General features: G+C 46.9%; 1 protein-coding gene across 3 annotated transcripts in view; it reads right to left on the reverse strand.

Annotated features, from left to right (window-relative positions):
- The window catches only part of LOC100343357 (butyrophilin-like protein 1), a 363,518-nt gene that overhangs the window by 176,632 nt on the left and 180,568 nt on the right, over positions 1 to 6,318 (reverse strand). The window lies entirely within an intron of this gene.

A 6,318-nucleotide genomic window follows, 5' to 3' on the forward strand; every position in this document is an offset into this window, starting at 1 on the left:
ATGATTCAATCTTGGTGGATTAATGGAGGTGGGAAAGGGAACACATGGACACAGAGATGCACCCATATTGTGATTTTTAAAGGTGGCCCCTGTGAACGTCTGCACTGTGCTCTTTGGACTTTCACTCTCCAGAGCTGTGAGCCAAAATAAAACTCTTGTCTTTATAAATTTACTCTTCCTCAGGTATTTCCTTATTGCTGTGTGCTGGGAGAGGGGCCATGGGTGTTTGGGCCGTGTCTTCCTGTAACTCACCTGTGAGTGCAAGGCCTGTTCAGTGGATGCTGCTTAGAGTACACACTCCCATGTGATGATGGAGTGGTGCTTTACATGCCCTACTTTACTGCGTCTGAATCAGCTCACACCCCGTGTGACAGTTAGAGGTAGTTAGTTCAGATCCCTTCTGTAATAAGAAAAGGGGGAGTCCATTTATGTGTGTACAAGATGCATGTTTATCTCCAGAAGCTGCCCTTGGAAAGAGAAAAAAGCAGATCCCACCCTTCTGAGGCTATAGTTTTATCAGCCTAGAAAGAAGTCACCTATCCCACCATTCTGTTTTATCATAAGGTGGATAGACAGGAATAAAATCTGGCCCTCTGATGGGTTTTGTCTGCATCCTTTGATTGATTGTTCCCTGAATTATGCATTAAGGACACCAATTCCACCAGCTCTCAGGTCCGCCTCTCTTGAGCCCTGCCTCCTGGTTGCTGTGGCAGGAGGTTTCTGACTTTAATAATCTTGCTTTGTTTACTTCCATGTCTACATGGAAATTCTTCTATTTGAGACAAGGACCAAGGTCATCTCCTTTGTCATTGTTTTAATTCTAACACCAGTTCATGGGGACTACTCAGGTTGCACGGTGCCTTCCTTGCCCATTAGTTTCTACTAAGGCCCAATAGGAAGCCAAGAGCCATTTCTCAAAAGGAGTGTGGTTTTCCAGAGAAGATGGTAGGGTTTTTCTCCATCATCCTGTGGGCCGGCAATATGAATCCTCTAATGATGTCTGCCAAAGGCTCCAAACAACACCCACATCTGCTGCTTTAAGTTCCACTGGGTCTACTTTCTCCAACTGCCCCATGGGAGAGCAGCTTATGTGGCAGGAGCGGTTTCTTGTTGTGAGCCCCACTGTATGGTAGCAGCTTCTGTGTCACTTGGTGAATGGTCAGATTACACACCCAGATAAGAAATCTGTTGCCTCTAATTCCAAAAGTCTTACCTGGAATTTTCAGTTGTACAAGGGGCCAGGTGTAACAGCTTTAAAGAGGTAGCTCAGCATGCCCACACCAGTAGATCCACAGATTTTCACTGAGGTAGGAGGCCTCTGAATTTTTGTTGGGCTTATTGCCCAATTTTCCCATGTGAATGTCTTTCCAGCAAGTCTTGAGTAATGCTGCTTCTTGCTCACTAGGTACGGTCAACATAGTGCCATCAATGCATCAGTGTGACACTTTAAGGCAGAGCAAGGGTATGGAGATCTCTGGGAAGTAAAATATGATGCACAGACAGAGAACTGATAAATAAACCCCTGATGCAGGTCATTGAAGATGTGCTGCTGGCTTTGCCAGCTGAAAGGAAACTGCTCCTCCTGGTCTCCATTAACAGGAACAGTGAGAGAGGCAAATCCTAATCAATAGCCCTACACTAGGAACAATGGGGTGTACTAATGAGCCCATGTCTCTCACAGCAGCTGCACATGGACCCACACTTGGTTAAGCTTATGACACACTGTGATTCTCCAGCACCCATCTCCCTTGGTCACAGGCCTAACAGTTGAATGGGGATGTCAGGGGAGTCACCACCCTTCTGTCATTCAAGTCCTTGACAGTGGAGGTAATCTTTGCAGTCCCTCCATGAATGTCGCATTGCTTCTTGTTTATGATTCCAGCTTAGGATTATTGGAGACAATTTTAGATGCTTCCACTTGGTTTTTCCCACAGTAGCTCTTGTTTAACAGGTCAAGAACAAATGTGCAGGGATTTTCCAGTTGCCGAGTTTGTCTATGTAGGTCCATTTGCTGTTGCTGTAACCAAACAATCAGTGCTGCTAAAGGATAAGGGAAGGAGGTTTATTTGGTTCATGACCATGGTGGCTAGAAGGCCACACAGCAGGGCTTTGGTCTCCTGGCCAGAGCCCCTACAGCTGTATCACATGGTAGAGAAGTGACTATATCCAGCAGTAGCCAGGGTGTGGGTAGACCCACTTCATAACACAGCTTCGTAGGAACTAATCCAGGCATAGCTGACCTGACCTACTCCCATGAGACAGTATAATAAAATCATTGAGTTGTACACTTAAAATTGGTGAATTTTGTGGTATGGAAATTTTGCCTTGATAAATCTCTGGGAGGAGACAGAGTGCTGTGCAGAAAAATAGAGAGAGAACTTCATCTGCTGGTTCACTCCCCAAATGCCTGAAACAGCAGCTAATGTAGAACTACTGTATTTGCTCTGTGGAGATAAGGAGCTGAAGACATAGAAATATCCCTAGACTGCGAGACTTCAGCGGCTTTGTCTCCCTTTCTACCAGCGCCTCCAACCGTATTGTTCAGAGCTTCTCTTTTCCTTACTTAATAAACTTTGCTTCTTCTACCCCCACTGCTGTGTCAGTCTCATAAATCATCATCGACACCAGGATAGGAACTAGGACTCATCTCACCCTGTTCCCTGTGACACCTGGGGTCTAAGGGATGCTGGTGTCGGTGTTGCAAGCCACAGCTCGACCCTGGGGCTGAAGCTCCTGTGTGATGTGAAGATTTGTCTACCAGGAGCCCCATCCTGCAAAGAGGCCAGGTGGTCTCGTCTCAGGAGGACAAATTGAAAGTGCTCTGGGTGGTGTCTGGATCGCCTGTGGAACTGGAGGCCTTCGGGGTTGAAGGGAACTCCGGGGATGGTCTCAACTGTGATTTTCCAACTTCAGCTGTAGGGGTTGGGGGCATGAGCAGAGAGCAGAATTGGTAGTAGAGCAGCCAGGTCCCAACTCGCGCCCATATGGGATGCTGGCACTGCTGGCTGTGGCTTTACCCACTATGCCACAGCTCTAGGCCCAGTTGACCACATTTTTTTTTAATCTTTGTACTGGGATACTTCAAATACTTTGTGGGAAGTGCATATTATGAAATTGGACTACAGAATTTTTGCACCAAAGTAAACTGATCTTTCACCTGCTTTCCATGTTATTTTTTGGCCCCTTGCACATCTCAGTGGTTGCAGGGGAGTGAAAGTTCCTCACCTACTCCGTACCCTCAGGTGTGGATGTGGGCTAGACATGCATTCTGAGCTAGGTTGGGCAGGAGTCCCAGGCCAGGAGGGCTCTGCTGCTGACCTCTGGGTGGGGCTGGGCAGACCCTGGTCGTTTGTTGGGCTGAGAGCATCCAGATGTTCCTGGGCCACATTTTCTTGTAAACATCAGTTGTGGTGGTGACAGCCTGGACTGGGGGTGGGGGCACAGACTCCTCCCACCTGAGGGGCAGATGGCAGCCGGGGGAGGAGCGTCCACCAGGGCTCTGCTCAGCAGGTTGATCAGCCCACCAGCCAGGTTTCTGCTGGTTACAGATGGCAAGGAAAATTTTTAAAGTTGAAACAAGAAATACTACTGTGTGTGTGTGTGGGTCTTCTCATTTTTCATTTTTTTCAAAATGAGAGAAAGTAGAAAACAGTTCTCTTCCCAGAGAGGATAACCCAGTAAGATCTTAATCTTAACACTACCAAGGTAAATTAATTTTTTTTATCAGGCTCTGCTTCCGAGAAAAGGGATGGGTTGGGCAAGTATTTGGGTAGCAGTTATTTCCTAGGCTGAAACACCTGTGTCCACACCAGAATGCCTGGGCTGGATACCTGGCTGCAGCTCTTGATTCCAGTTTCTTCCTAACTCAGACCCTAGAGGCAGTGGTCATGGTTCACATATGGGGTTTCAGCCACCCACATGGGAGACTAGACTGAGTCCCTAGCTCCTGGCTTTGGCAACAGTGTGAGCATTCAGAATGAACAGGGGTGGGAGCTTGTTCTCTCTCTCTCTCTCTTTCTCCCCCCCTTCTTTCAAATATATAAATTAAAAATAAAAAAGGATGGAAGTATTTCCATTAACAATAGTATTTTTTAAAGATTTTATTTTATTTATTTTAAAGACAGAGTTACAGAGAGAGGCAGAGACAGAGAAAGAGGTCTTCCATCTGCTGGTTCACTCCCCAGATGGCTGGAGCTGTGCCGATCCTAAGCCAGGAGCCAGAATCTTCCTCCGGGTTTCATACTTGGGTGAAGGGTCCAAGGACTTGGGCCATCTTCCACTGCTATCCAGGCCATTCAGAAAGCTGGATTGGAAGGGAAGCAGCCGGGACTAGAACCAGCGCCCATATGGGATGCAAACACTTTAGGCCAAGGCTTTAACTCACTGTGCCACAGCGCCAGTCGTCATTAACAATAGTATTTTTAAAAAATATTTTATTTATTTACTTGAGAGGCAGAGTTGGGGGGTGGGAGAAAGTTCTTCCATCCACTGGTTCACTCCCCAAATGACCACAATGGCAGGACCTGGGTCAATCTGAAGCCACAAGCCAGGAGCTTCTTCCCAGTCTTCCACGTACATGCAGGGAGGGATCCAAGCAGAGAGCTGGATTGGAAGAGGAGCAGCAAGGACAGTAATTGGCACCCATGTGGGATGCTAGCACAACAGGCCTACTATGCCATAGTGCCGGCCACAGTTATAGTATTTCTTTTTTTTCGTTGCTGTTAAAAAGAAAACATTTATTTTAAAAATAATACCACCCCAAGCATTCGTCTAAATAAGAGTGGATGCGAGTAGAACTTTGAAATGGCTCAGCCAGGCCAACGGCTTCTGTCCACAGTGACTGTGAGCTGGGTGTTAGCACAAGGCTTCAGGAAGGGTTGGTTCATGGGCTTGAGAAGGGCCAGCAGCCCCAGCTTCTGGCTGGGTCCCGTGGGCACCTGGGAGCCGCTCTGGGCTGTGCAGGAATGCTTGGTTTTCTAGGACGTCTTTCTGCATGCAATTGGCCAGGCAGCAGCTGTGACTGGTCCTTCTCCTCTTGGTCCTCTGCGAGGCTGGCAGCTTGCTCTTCTTCCTTTGGTTCCTGTCTGTATTTCCAAATATAGTGTTTTTAAATTCTAATATATTTGTTTTTGAAGGGAGCAGCCATGAGCCACCATAAAAATGGCCTTGATGAACTTAAAAAAAAAAAAAAAAAAAAACAGGAACTGAGACAAACAGTTCCAGAAACAGTCCTGGGAAATGGGGAGTAAACTGGTTCACAGAGAAAGCAGTTAGCTACTACTCAGAGATAAGGGCGACAGAACATCCTGTTATGTACATAAGCCCCCTCCCCTGTGCTTGCTTAAGCTTAACAAAGAAACCGCAAGGCATGTAGCCCCCCATTTCTCCTCCTCAACGACCCCCTCCCCTTGTAGTTGCCCAATGAACTCACGCCACCCTGGTATGTTAATCTTGTGGTTTTGCCCTTTAAAAGCGGTGTGAAAAGATTGCTCGGGGCTTCTCCTCTCTTTCTCGCTGCTTGCGGCAGCAGAGGGCCCATTTGCGCAAATGAAATAAAACTGACTCTTGCTTTTTGCATCACCTGGTCTGGAGTCTGTGTTTCTGGGGTCATCACAAAAGGGCACCACTTTTTGGGGTCCTTCAGTTTTATTTTATTTTTAATTTAATATTTATTTCTTTGAAAGGCAGAATGACAGGCAGAGGCAGAGAGAAAGAGAGAGAGAGAGAGAGAGAGAGAGAGAGAGAGAGAGAGAGAAAGTCCTCCATCCACTAGTTTACTCCCTAAATGGCTGCAACTGCCAGAGCTGGGCTGGTCTGAATCCAGGGGCTTCCAGGGTCTCAATGTGGGTGCAGAGGCCCAACACTAGGGCCATCCTCCACTGTCTCCTGAGGCCATTAGCAGAGAGCTGGATTGTAAGTAGAGCAGCCGGGACTCGAACTGGCACCCATATGAGAATTGGCACTGCAGGCAGTAGCTTTACCTGTTAGGCCACAGTGCCAGCCCCTAAAATCCCAATACATTTAATATACTTTGGGTTAACAGTTATTTTATGGCTTAGATATTTATTGAAAGCTATTTTGAAAGTACTAGAAATAACTAAGATAGAGGTATGACCTGTCTGTTAACAGGAAGTTAAATATTAATGCAGTAGCATTAGGATAATTTATACTTTAAGCAAGAACCCCTTGGTACTTAGTGAATAGCAGAAGTGTTAAAACTGATGGCCGTGGTCCTGGTAACTGTGAGGGGGAGGAGTGGCTGTCTGCTGCCTTCCTGCTTGAGCCCTGGGGCCTGGAAGTGTTTCTTACAGTAAAGCT

This window comes from Oryctolagus cuniculus, chromosome 5 (genome assembly GCF_051225735.1).
Source record: "Oryctolagus cuniculus isolate XC-2025 breed Fujian yellow rabbit chromosome 5, ASM5122573v1, whole genome shotgun sequence".
NCBI classification, from domain to species: Eukaryota; Metazoa; Chordata; class Mammalia; order Lagomorpha; family Leporidae; genus Oryctolagus; species Oryctolagus cuniculus.